Source organism: Cupressus sempervirens, chromosome 7 (assembly GCF_028749045.1).
Source record: "Cupressus sempervirens isolate cs-2001-9-10 chromosome 7, ASM2874904v1, whole genome shotgun sequence".
NCBI classification, from domain to species: domain Eukaryota; kingdom Viridiplantae; phylum Streptophyta; class Pinopsida; order Cupressales; family Cupressaceae; genus Cupressus; species Cupressus sempervirens.
Genome location: NC_143124.1, coordinates 266,556,760 through 266,571,753, shown reverse-complemented (window position 1 = coordinate 266,571,753; position 14,994 = coordinate 266,556,760).

Below are 14,994 nucleotides of genomic sequence, written 5' to 3'. Positions count from 1 at the left end.
AAATGACAAGGAGAAATTCATTAAAACCCTTACACTTACCAATCGAATGGATTTATACTTAACTTCACTTGTGTGGTGCAGATTGTGGAATTTAATGGGTAGATTAAGGGTTCTTTTAAAAAAGAACCTAACAGATTTTCAAATCACTACTTTACTGTTATACTATTCTATTGAATAGTCCTTCAAAAAAAATTCAATGTTTAGGGTTCATTTTTTTACATTATCACAATTGTTGAATTTCTATCATTCTATATCAGGCAAGACGACATCAAGATTCTCTAGTTTTGACGGGTTGGGTGGAATCAAGTCAAGGTGGCATCAAGTCAAGAATGGAATCAAGTCAAGAGTAGAATCAAGTCAACATGGTTCGATACTTCATTATGTTTCTTTGATATGCTAGATTCTTAGAGAAAGCTGAGAACTGAGCCAATTCACCCTATAACAAAGAAACTTTGAAGAAGTGGACTGGTGGAGGCAGCCAGGTTTCTTGTCATAGTGCAAGCTCCAAAGCTAATTATGGAATGTATCAATCATTACAGCCCAGACACCAAGTAGATCCTATTTCCTAATCAAAAAATATTTATTTTAATTGATAGGAAAGAGGTGGTGAACTGTTTGTGGATTCCATAATGAGAGGAGTTCTCTAAGCTAACAATCAGAGGAGCCATGTCCAAATTCTCCCTAAGGAAGATGGTGTGGCGGAAGGAGATCATGAAGTCCTGGTTCCAAAAGCCTAGGGGAGTAAAGAGTAAGGTCCCTAAATCCCTATTTGGTATGGATCTTAAGCCCAAAATTGTGGATATTTTGGTCCTCTTGCATTGACTAAATGGTGAGGTAGAAGCACTCAATTTTATAGAACAATACTTCTTTATGGTGCAAATTGTCTGCTCAAACACACAGTATGTTGACTGGGCATTTGAAGTTAGCTAGGGCTCATAGTGCAGCCAAGTTTTATAATTCATTTTATATGTCATCTTTCTTGATATATATGTTGGCTTCCCTATAGTTGTGGTCGAGACTCCCCAGAATAGAGAAATTTCCCAAAAATGTAAAATGCTATGAGTTTTATTCATGCTTGCAGTTACAGAATAGCTATGCAGAGTATATCCAGGTTAATGATGCATTCACTACGAGAATATGTAGGAAACTCCAAGAGTATCTAGAGTGGAGGTTCAACCCAGAAGCAATGGCAATCATCAGCTAGTTTGGCTCTTATTTTATTCAATTCTCATCTTTGTCTTATTTATGTCTTGCAGCATTTGACAGATTTCCCCTGAAGCTGCCCAGATATCTAGATGATATGATCATGCTCGTCGAGATCATTAGGCAAGAAATCCAAGTAAATGTGTTGAGCATGAGTTTGAGAAAGAAGGGGTATGAATTCCCCATAAAATTTGGAGCTTATAGTTGTGAATCCAAACCTGATGCAAAGAAGATACTCAAAGCATTCAAGAAAAAATACAGATTGGAGGAGTATGAAGTGATAAGGCCCATGTTTGATCCAAATGGTTATGCTAGAGATGTGCTTCAAATTGGAAGCATCATCAAACGTGCAACTACTATGGAAGATTATTGGGCTGATTGCAGAGATGAGCTAGAGAGCTGAGATCGTGCCTTTGCTAGACTCACAGTAGATCAAATAAAGACCCATGTCATTGAATTGGATGTGGAAGGGCTAGAAGATGATGGGAAAAATATGTATAGTAATACATATTTGACTAAATTGAGCAACATCCCAATCAGCTTCGAGCTGTGTGTAAATATAGAGATGTTATTAATACTACGATTGCCCAGATCATAAAGAGAACCGAGAAATGGGTTGAGTGGATAATGAAAAAGAGTTGGAGCAAGAGCAAGAATACTCAAGCTTCTCCAACTACTGCTACTCCCACTTCCTCTCAAAGTGCCACACTTAGTGTTACAACTTCAGTTACTCAAGGTACAACTCAATCTACAGGAGGAGGTGATCAATCCCCGGAGAAGAATATTTCAATAGCTCCAACTTGCCAAGGAGGTTCTCTACCAGTGATTGGAGCTTAGGCTGGTACTAAAGAAAAAGGGATAGAAGAGCTAAAAGATGGAACCATCACTCCAACCTTGCCTCTTCACACCACTCTAACTCCATCTCCACATGCTACCCCAATTCCATCTCCCTGTGTTACCCTAGTTTCATCTCCTCATTATAGCCCTAATCCATCTGCATGTGGTTCTCTTTTGAAGCCAACTGGTTCTCCCATCCACATAGTAGAGATTGGAGATGATAAGAGTAGTAGCAGTGAGTCCACTAAATTTGATGAAGCTACAAAGAGAACTCAAGAAGAAGAGAATGTCTCAAGTTCATCTTGGCTTCTCTCTCAAGATTCGAAGAACCCCTTCTCTACAACAATAGTAGTAGTGACTCCTGTGAAGAAGAAAATGTTCAGTATAGAGTCAGTTAGAGTAGCTTCTAAGGTGATTGGTATAGAGTCCTAGCTTGACGAAACCTTAGAAAGAAAAAGAAAGAGGAAAGATGAAAGTGTTCCTACAGAGGATGTTGTGTCTCAAGCAGTATGCTCTAGGTCAGTCATAGTAAAAGCTAAGAAGCAGAAAACTTTGTCCATACCTAGGTAGGATCTAGAGACTGGACATTTGATTATGGAGATTGAAAAACCAAATAATATAGGGTGGATTGAGAATATGACTCCTAAAGACTTCACTCTGCATTCAATTGATCTTGCAGAGGCTAGGCATGATACAAAAGTTAGCTTATGGAGATTAGGTAATGAGATAATAGAAGGTCAGTTAGAAAGCCTCAAATTATCAAATATTAAGATGAAAGTTAAGATAGAAGAGATCAAAAGATTCATCAGGTAGCTAGTTGTTCCATTGGCAACCATTACTAGTTTGACTGCTACTAAAAATCCTACAGCAGAGGAAGTGCAAGCTTTCATCTCACAGTTTTAGAAAGATAGACATTTTGGTTAGATTGGGAAAGAGTGGATTGATAAACTCAATGCAGATGGAGTTGCTTTGATTGATCAAATTGGGAAATTTATCCTTTGATTAGAGACTGCGAAAGATAATATCTCGTCTAATAAACACACTTTGACCGTGGAGAAAGAAAGATGTGATGAGTGTATTTCTCTGCTAAAAATGATTATCCAGATGAAGGCAAAGGAGGTAGTTGAAGTAAAAATTTTAAAGAAAGGAACTGAACCCCTATTTGAATGGCTCTAGGTTATGCAATTCAAGCTAGAGATGATTCAAGAAGCTGAAAAAGGACTCAAGGAAATAGAAGATAAAGTGAAGAGAACTCAAAATACAACATTTGAACTAGTGAAAGGATTACACATTGATCCACGGGCTAGAAGTCAAGGTAGAGCCCTTATTGGAGTGGAGATAATGAAGAGCGACTTTTCCATGTATTTAAGTAACTTGTTAGGAATGGCTTCAAGCATTCAAAATAAAGTGATAGAGCTATAGACACTATGTGCATGCATACGTGTAGATGCTGAAGAATTGATAGGACATCTAAATTCTATGAAAGAGTTGGCTCAAGAACATTCAAAATGGCTCTTAAGATTCACTAATGTACATATGCCTAGTCATGAGGAATTAATTCCCATTATAGTTGCCACTAAGGCATATAGGGAAAAATTTGAGAAGGGGAAGAAGTCTAAATGATTTGATGATGCCTCGTTTTCACTTTCTTTTGCAGCTTCTACCAATTTTGTAAATTTTGTAATATGACAAATTGACATCTTGCCATTTGTCTCCTCGAAAGATGAAGTGATTAAAATTCCAATTGTAATGATCATCTCTCAAAATCTATATGTATGAAGTTGAATGATTAATGAAAGGTCGGCAAAATTTTGGCGTGAAGTACTATTTTTTGCAGAGACAATTGAATGGTATTTTATTTCAAATCATTTTCCATTCTAGTACATATTGTGATTAGTTAGTATTTCCTTTCTATATTACAGAGAACTAAGGAAGAATAGAGTTTCATTTCCCCTATTTTCCAGAATACAAATGAATGTAATAAGTATTGTTATAATTCATTTGACAAAAGGATTTTGTTAGTTTTTCCTGATTCATTAGTTGTAATTCAGATTTGAGTTTGACTTAGTTTAGCATCAGTTGAAGATGCAAATGGATTTATGGATTTATAAGATGTGTGGGTACATGAATCCATTTCAGTATTGAGTAGTTATTATCTACCTAAGTTAGATTTAATTAGGTCTAACTTGGTTATTCCTCCACTATTCTTGGGTTAAGAACATACCACAAAGTAGTTTAGGATGAAAAAAAATTTCATTGCAAATTTGTTTTAGGGAGCTGTACCTATCAATTCAGAGGAAAGGTGAATTATTCACAACAGGCTTTCCAACTGTTTGTGATCAGATTTTGTTCTTAATGGGTAATAAAGAGTAATAATATAAAAGAGCAATCTGTTTACCAACACAATCATCATTGATTTTCTCAATCTCTATAGAGCTTCTTTCTTAGCATCAACACTGTCATTCAATCAAGATGATGCTCGGCCAATATTCAATTTTCTAAGTACTTATTGTGGCTTAGTTCATACTAGCATCATTCAAAATGAACTTCAAGTTCCTTAATCTTTTGTTGTATTCCTTGATCAAGCGTATCCAATCTGATAGCCTCTTCTCATGTCTTCATAATGCAAACAATTAAATTATCTTGTTGAAGTATAATTTATCAAATGTTCATTGTAGCTTCCTTTTCATAACTCAACGTCTCCTCTAGGTGCTTTTGTTATGAGAAACTTCTCAAGTGCTCTTCATCTATCAAATAGATATGACATTTAGATTAGATAGAAACATGTCTCATTAGTAGATTTAACATCAATGACAACACAACAATTGTTTCAATTATAATTTTTAACAATCTCCCTCTTTAGCATTGATTGAAACACTGCAAATATTTTATTTTATGAATACAATCTCCCTCTTTATTACCATGTGATCCAAAAGAATTCATTTCTATGGGTAACCAATATTCTTAGTTTCATTCTAACCTTCATCCATGCAATCTCAGAAACTCCCTTTAAGATCTAAATTTAGATTTTCTCTTGTATCTTATATACATACTCACCCTCCATTATTTTGCATATCAATCTTTCCATATTTTTCTTTCAAATATTTCTATTCAAATCAATCCCTCTTACATCATTATATATACTCTCCCCCTTTGACAACAATTCCAAAGACACTATCATTATACTTCATACAAATTGATTATGTAGATAGGGGCATGTTAAGTGTCATTTTTCTTCTATCTATAATTGATGTATTCTTCTTCTTTAATGTTAGCTTAGGAAACCCTAAAATAGAACTATTTGAATCAAGGTGTAAGGTAATCTTATTAGCACATTTTATGCATAGCACCATATTCCTTAAGTTTTGTTTCTTATGGGAGTCACCCCTAGTTTACCTCTAAGATATTCATGAGCATATTAAGGTAAGGATTTAGTGAATATGTCAGCAATTTTTTCTTTGGTGTGTACATATTCTAACTTCACTCTTTTGTCTTGAACTAGTTCTCTCAAGTAGTGATACTTGATTGTAATATGCTTATTTTTTGTGTGCATCACATGATTCTTTGATATGTTGATAGTACTTGTGTTATCACAATAGATAACCACTGGATCTATAATTTCTTCCTTCATTCCTTTCAATAATTATTTGATCCAGATAATATTTGAATAGTTTACTATAGCTGCCACATACTTGGCCTTGGCTATTGATTGTGAAATATACTTATGTTTCTTGTTTTTTCATGACACCACTACAACTTTTTCTATCATTATTATTTCCTATCCAATTAGAATTAGCGAATACCTTTAGTTCAAATCTATCACTCCTCTTATAATACAATCCATAGTCTTCTGTACCTTTTAGATATCTCAATATCCTTTACACTACCAACATAAGGTTCTCCTTAGGATTTTTTTAAAATGTAGCAACTATCACAACAACTAATGCAATATCTTGTCTACTATGAACAACATATTTCAATTTTCCAATCATTGATCTATAAAGTGTTTGGTTCACATTAGCAAATTCACTAATCATAGATAACTTATGTCCTGTAGAAATAGATGTGCTCACTAGTCTTGATTCTTTCATTGAAATTAATTTTAGTATCTCCTTGATATATTTGGACTAAATAATAAAAATATTAGATTTCATTTGATATACTTGCAAACAAGCAAAGAATTTAATTTCACCAAACATTGACATTTCAAGTTCATTCTTCATTTCATCAACAAATGATTTGCATAATGCTTATTTTCCTACAAATATTATGTCATCAACATAGATTTAAGATAGTAGTGCCAAATTTTTCTTACCAATCTTCAAGTATATATTACTGTTATCATTTGTCCTTTCAAAATCTATCTTCACCAAGTAATTGTGTAGTCTTTCATACCATGCTCTTGGAGCTTGTTTGAATCCATATAAAGCTTGGTTTAGTTTACATACCATATACTTGTTGTCTCGGTCCACAAATACTTTGGGTTATTTTATGTACACTTCTTCCTCAAGTTTACCATTCAAAAATGTAGAGTTGACATCCATCTAATATACGTTAAAGTTTTTGTATGCTGAATATGCAAATGGAGCTTTGAATCCTTTCAGTCTTGCTACATGAGTGAAAGTTTCTCCATAGTCAACTCCTTCTTGAGAATATCCTTTGCATACCAATCTTTCCTTGTTCCTTGTAACTTCACCTTTTTCATTTAGCTTATTCCTAAAAAACCATTTTGTGCCAATTTTTTTTTTTTTTCCTTTGGTCTAAGTACTAGGGTCCAAGTTTTGTTCTTCTCTATCTATTCAATTTCTCCATTCATTACATGGATCCAATATTCATTTTCTAGATAATATTTCACTAATTTGGGCTCAAATTCATAAAGTAAGCATGTATCACTTATTAGTCTCTTTATTTTCATAGCACTGGATTCATTATGGTGTCTTATTACATACTTAGCTAGCACAAGTGCTCTCCTTCTCTATTCTTCAAAAGGTTCATCCTAAAAAATAATCTCAAGCTCATTACTTCTCCTTTTTTAAGGTTTTAGTTTTGGTTATACATCATTTTCAATGTCTACCTCCTAGTTGGCATTACCTACCTATGACTCAACATCTTCTTCTTGTTGCTTGACAACTATTATCTGCTAATTGACAACCTATTGTTGGACCTTGGTATTTGCCATCTACTTGGAGACTTAAATTTTTTTATTGTTCAGTAGGAGTGTTTTGAGCACCATCATCCACATATATTAATGTATTGTAATATTCAAGTTTTATATCTTACATTCAACATCATTTCTTTATGCAAGTTTATCAACTTTCGCATTTTCATTTTCCACTATTCTGTTAGTGTTAGAGTTTGAACACTTTTAAGATTTACTCTTGGTGGAATATCCTAGGAATATACCTTCATCACCCTTGGCATCAAGTTTTCCATTCCTATTATGTTTAAATATGTAGCATTTTCTTCCAAAGATTTTGAAATATTTCACATTAGAAGCATAACCATACCATAGTTCAAAAGGTGTAGCATTTGTACTTTCTTGACTTGTATATTGTTTAAGGTATAGATAGTAGTATTGGTAGCTTCTCTCCAATAATTTTTGTCATATATTCTTCTCCATCATCAATGTTCTAGCACAATCCATTATTGATCTATTTCTCCTTTCATCTGTCCTATTCTGAGGAAGGGTCCTTGGTGTTGACATCTATCTTTTGATTTATCTATCATAGTAGAATGTGTTGAACTCATTAAAAATGAATACCCACCTCTGTTAGATCTCAAACAATTTAGACTATTCTTTTTTTTTTTTCAACTCAAGATAAATATAACTTAGATAAATAAAAAGCATCATATTTAATTTTGAGAAACGTCTCAATTGTCATCCTAGAGTAATCATCAACAAAAAAATGAAATACTTATCTCCACAATAGCTTTGAACATCAATAGGTCCACATAGGTAACTCTGAACCGATTCCAAAATATAACTAGATGTGTATGTTCTACTCTTGAAATTAGACTTTGTCATTTTCCCCAATTGACATTGTTTACACATAGCATTGTTAAGCTTCTTTAGTTCTGGAAACCCTCATACTTGGGTGTGTGTATGATTATGCTAAACCAAACTATGCTCTTAAGTGGTAATAAAAAAAAGAAAATCAGGGTTATGTCACTTGAAATGCAATTTTCAACTTGTTATGAACTTTGTATCAAAAAGTTGAGATTTTGTTTTTAACATACAGTGCCTTCTCTTAAAGAAATAATAATTGATTCATCAAAGATTTGAATTTTGATTCAATAGTAAAAATATTTCATGACAAAAATAGGAAGTAGATATATGTCTGACCACCCTTAGTCAAAATCAATTGATAATAGTTTTTAATAATATTCAATATATAAGAAATAGACTTATTTCTAGACATGACACATATTTTTGGGTATTTTTATTTTAAATTTTTACTGTAATTAAATATTCACTAATTACACATACTTAAGCTTACTTAGAATAATGTATTGCATAGCAGTTTGTGATTGAGGCACTTGGGAGTTTGCATCTCAATAAAATACACGGTGTAGGAAAATTCCACTCTAGGTGGTCATAGTTGTTATCTCATTCCACCTTTAGTAAACTTATCACATTATCATCCTCATCATTTCACAAACTTCATTGTATAATGGAGGATAGTCTACCTTTGGTGGACATGTGATTCCACCTTGTGTGGGTGATAGCTTATCTTCTCCTTATCATTGTCTCTTATCACCTCACCTACATAAGGAGGCCTTTTATGTACATTTAAAATCAATCCATTAGATTTCAATCAAGTTCATTATCCATAATAGCATTCTTTCATATTGATGCAATTGTCTTGCCAATCTCTTGTGGAAGTTATCTTGGTCTTTCATTTGATCTCGGGTTGTTGTAGAGTCACCTAGAACTTTAACATGGTATCAAAGCTCTCATGGTGTGAAGACCTCTTCTAGAGAAGTGCAAACTTGGCTTGACTCATTACTAGTATAGCATTTGGCAATTTGGACATCACAATTTGGAGGGGATTTCAGGAGTCAGATTTTGTTAGCTTCTATTGTAGGTGAAAATTGGACCTTGCTAGTATAAATATGAGGTTCCATCATATAGAGGAGGTCATAACACCCCTAAATCAATTTTTTTTTCATCCAAATTAGACATCTGAGGCCAAATATATAGTCATTTTCTTTTTAAAGGTGTGATGATGGTGATTTAGAAACAATAATTTTAGAGGCAATTTTAAAACAATGATATCTCCCTCATATTGACTCCTTTTTTCAAGAAATTTTTTTCTTTTTTTTGGGGTTGAATTTCACAATCTACATAGTCATGTAGGTGATTTCTGAATCTCTATCTCTAAATTTTTCTAAAAATTGCAAATCTCATTTTCTGCAACTTTCAAGGCTTTATTTGGGCAGATTCATTAACATTTTTAGGTGCAAGTTTTTTTTGAGAGTGCATAATTTTTCCTCTACTTTCCAAATATATAATCAAATTTTAGTTATTTGGAGTGGGCATATCACTTTTAGAAATATGTCTTTTTTGGCTATATTTGCACTTGGTAAATACTTGGATTGCAATATTATTAATTGAATCAATAACTTGAAGGAGTTATCAATTGATTTCAATTATTCTTTGATTTCATTATGGATTTTTCAAAAGTTCCATTACTCACTCCATATATCTATCATGAATGGAAACAAATAGCTTCTAATCAGTTAATGAGTATTGTATTGCTTAGAATGATTCTTTGATCGTGTAATGGCCCCTTTTTAATTTTTGACCTGGTCTTCAAAATTTATTATAAGTTTAGGAAAGTCATTCAAATTAAACATGCCTTGGATCCTTATTATTATTCAAATTAAGGAATTGAGCATTACACTCTAATTAATTTAATTTATTGAGAACGTTCATCCTATAGCACCAAGCAAACTTCTCTTTTCTAATCATGACTATCTAGAGATGGTAGATTGACAGTACAAAGGGAACATGAAACAAGCTACAAGCAGTTCCCTAGAGGATACCATCATGTGCTCGAATTTACTCCACCTCTTCCTCCACCCACTCCCTATCTGAAGATGTCATAGTTCAGATGAGATGCAAGGTTTACTAGTCTATAGTTGAAAATAAATTTTAATATGGTAATTCTTAAAATTTTTGTAATTGTAATGATATCTCAATATTGTTGTATACATTATTACAATTTGAAATATTTAACATTGTGTGTAGACACACACACACACACACACACACACACACACACACACACACACACACATATACATATATCTTTATATACATACATACATACATACATACATACATATACATATATAGATATATACATATATATATATATATATATATATAAATATTTGCATTGAACCAATTTCATCTTATGCATTATTTCTATCACACTAAGTTGACAGATGAAAAAGCTATTTTCATTAATATGTTATCCACTGTCATGTATGTATAGCTTTAGAGCTTTTCATATAATGAAATCCATCAGCGATGGTAGTAATGCTATGTGAAACTCGTAAATGCATTATTGAGATTGGTTACAAGTATTATACCTCATGAAAAGTGATTGCAGTGTTGATTGGTTTGAATGTGGATATTGATTATCTCTCGTGTGTTCTGCGTCCCACCGTTGGAGGAGAGATACTACAGACTGAGCACAATAATATTTGTAATCTTCCTTCTCTACTAGGTTTACAATGCCAATTGCAAATTTCTTTTTTCTATCCTTTACTCCTTGATATATATATTATATATATATATATATATATATATGATTTATTTTGTTCTCATAATTTGATAAGCATATTACATTTTATTCAGTAACATTATTATTGATGTAGCATCGTTAAGTATTAGTAATTAGTAATTTTAGGGTTTTCTTTTAAAAGAATGTTTGTAGTAATTAGATTTAGGTTTATTGAGCATTGATAATATTTAGATTAGCAAGATGAATATATTTGGAAGTTGATGGTTTTAATATATTTTGAAATAATAATATAATTTAATTATTACGTTTATGTAGGATTTAATTATTAATAATACTTATGACAACTTACATGCTATTTGTGATTAAAACAATTAAAGTAATGCCATCATATAAGTTTATTAAATATATCAACTTAAATATTTGAACTTAATAAATAATATTTCTTGATAAAAGAAAACGTATTAATCCAGGTTCATTACAGTCCCCCCTTCTTGATTTTGCTTGGCCCCAAGCAATGTTGAATGTTAAAGGACTTCTTCTCCAACCCAGGTAGCATCTTCCTTGGGAAGATTTTTCCATTTTACTAAGTATTCTAGAATATTTCTATTCCTTAATCTTCTATCCCTCCTTTCAAGCATAGTCTTAGGATCTAGAACAAGCTTTCCTTCAATGTCTAGTGGTGGCAGATCAACACAGGTGTTTATATTCTTTCCAAGGACCCTTTTTAACCTAGATACATGGAATATGTTGTGAATTTTACTATTTTTTGGTAGCTCTATCTCATATTCCACTTCTCCTATCCTTCTTAGGATCTGGTATGGCCCATAGAAATGGGGTTTTAATTTCTCTCCTCCACTGATCTTGAGTGAGGTTTGTTTGTAGGCTTGCAATCTTAGGAATACTATATCTCCAACTTGGAATGACCTTTCTACTCGTCTCTAATTAGCATAAATATTCTGTTGGTTTTGAGAATGGTGAAGATTATCTTTGAGAACTTCCATAATATCAGTGTTTTGTTGAATGAAGTCGTTTGCTCCTGGTATCTTGCTTTCTTAGATGATTAAATATCCAAATGTAGTGGCTTCATATCCATATAATGCCTTAAATGGACTCATCCCTATTGACATGCGATGGGTATTATTATAAAAATATTCTCCCAAGTACAACCATTTGGCCCATGTATTTTGTTGTCCTATCACATAATTTTTGAGGTAACCTTCTATCCACTTATTGACAATTTTGGTTTGTCCATCTGTTTGGGGATGATAACTAGTACTGGGGGTTAATTTAGTTCCTGCCAACCTAAAGAGTTCTTTCTAGAATAGGCTAAGGAATTTTCTATCCCTATCACTTATGATATTCCTTGGCAATCCGTGAAGCCTAAAAGTCTCTTTAAAGAATAATTCTGCTATCTGTGGTGCTTTATAATGTATAGACATGGGAAAGAATGTGCATATTTTGTTAACCTATCCACCAGTACCAAGATGGAGTTTTTTTCTTGCACCTTAGGTAAGCCTGTAATGAAATCCATAGAAATGCTCTCCTATTTTTGATTTGAAATAGGTAATGGTTGTAATAAACTAGCCGAGTATTTATGTTCAAATTTATTTTTCTAACATTTTATACATTCCTGGACATGCTTAATTATTTCGTTCTTCAGACCTTTCCAGGAGTATCTTTCTCTTATCTTTCTATAAGTTTTGTAAAATCCAGTATGACCAGATAGAGGGTTGTCATGATACTCCGTCATAATCTTTCTTTTAACTTTGGAATTTGCTGCTAGCAATATTCTTCCTCTATATAGTATGACCTCCTCCACAATTTTGATTTCATCATTGGTTATGTTTCCTTCCATGATCTCATTGATTCTTGGATCTTTAGCATATTCTGCAACAATTTCATTTTTCCAATTATCTGTGATACTAGTAATAGTATTCAATTGTCCTTTCCTAGATAAAGCATCAGCTACCACATTATGGGTTCCTTTGACATACTCAATATCAAAGTTATAAGCTTGGATTTTACTTATCCATTTCTTCTAGTGATCATTAAGATCTTTTTGACTCATGAAGAATCTTAGGCTATTGTGGTCTATTTTAATATTGAACCTTCCACACACTAGATATTGCCTAAATTTTTCCAATGCGTTCATGATAGCTAAAATTTCCTTATCATAAATTGTTTAGTGTCTTTCTATCTTAGAAAGTTTCCAACTTTTGAAAGCAATAGGGTGTTTGTTTTGCATAAGCACGGCCCCAATTCCTTCACCAGAAGCATCACATTTTAATTCAAAAGGTTGTGTAAAATTCGGGACAGCTAAGACTGGGCATGAACTCATTCTTTCTTTTAATTCTTCAAAAGCTTCTTGTGCCTCTTCATACCATCTAAAATTTCTATTTTTTGTCAAGTCTATCAAAGGAAATGCTAATTTTAAAAAATTCTTCACAAACCGTCTATAGTAGCTACATAGGCCCAAGAATCCTCTGAGTTGAGTTAGAGTTTTGGGTTTTGGCCATTCCCTTATTGATTTAATCTTTTCCTCATCCATGCTTACACCTTTGGCACTAATCTTATGACCAAGATATATAATTTCTCCTAATCCAAATTCACACTTTAATGCTTTTGTAAATAGGGATTTAGATTCCAATATACTTAGGACTTCATCAATGTGTTGAAGATGTTATGCCCATGATTTGCTATAGATAAGAAGGTCATCAAAGAAAATAAGAAGGAATTTCCTAAGTTTTTTTGGAATATATGATTCATACGTGATTGGAAGGTGGCTGGAGCATTAGTTAGGCCAAAGGGTAGAACTAGAAACTCAGAATGTCCGTAATGACATCTAAATGCCATCTTGGGAACATCCTCCTTCCTCATTCTAATTTGATGGTATCCTAAATGTAAATCAATTTTAGAGAAATATACTACTCCATGAAGTTCATCTATGAGTTCATCCACCCTAGGAATGGGATAGTGATTTTTTATAGTCTTCTTATTTAGGGATCGATAATCTATACACATCATCATTGTCCCATCTTTCTTTTTCACAAGTACTACTAGTGATGCAAAGGGAATGGAGCTAGGTTGCATGTGTCCCATTTCCAAGAGTTATTTAATTTCCTTTTCAACTTCATTCTTATACTTTTGAGGTTGCCCGTAAGGGGTGGTGATCACCAGTTTAGCATCCTTTTCTAATTCTATAATATGTTCAAATCCTCTTTTGGAAGGTAATCCTAGGGGAATCTCTTCAAACACTCTTTGATATTTCTTAATGATAGGCTCAATGTCAATATGGATGATGGATTCCTGTGGAGTTGATTTATTTAATATTAAACATTGTGCAATCCATTCTACTTGATCATGTCATAGTATTCTTTCTATTCTTTTGCATGAAACCAATTTTGTTGAATCATTAGGTAATCCTTCCAATGTTATTTTTTCCCCATTGTGCTCAAAATGGATTTTTAGGTTTGGAAGGTCAAACCTAAAACATCCCAGAGAAAATATCCATGGACTGCCCAAAATTATATCTAAGTCTAGTGGAACCACATGTAGGTCTTCTCTGATGGTATGCTTTCTTCCTAAAGCAATTTCTTTTTGTGTAATCAGTTTCATGCAACATACCAATGATCCTGTGGCTTGAACAATAGTAAAGCCTTTGAAATTATTAGTTTTTAATTTCATTCTATTAACCAGTCCTTCATTAATGTAGTTATAGGATGCTCCACTATCCACTAGTGCAATAATTTTCTATCCATTAAGGGTGCATCTAATTATTAAGACCCTATTTTTGGAGGGTTGATTCATAGTGGCTATTACTCTGTATTCTTCTCCCTTTATTTCTTCTTCATTGCCTTTGTCACATTTTTCATTTTTGCTCACTGTTTCTTCCTCAGCATCCTCTTCCATTCTTTGGATGTGGCCTTTCTTCCCAAATTTGTGTTCAGGTACCTAGTCTATTCCACAATTTCTACAAGTGTTCCTTTTGCAGCTATGGCCTAGCTCCCATGGTTCCTTGCATTTAAAGCATAGATTCTTTTTCTTTAATTCTTCTTGTTCCTTAGTCAAAATGAAATTTTTGTAGGATTTATCTTTCTAGTGATTTTTAATAGCGGCCTTATTCCATGATTTGTTGTTTGTGTTTGAAATTTCCAATCTTAATGCCATTTCAAAAGCGTCATCTAAGGATGAAGGTTTTAAG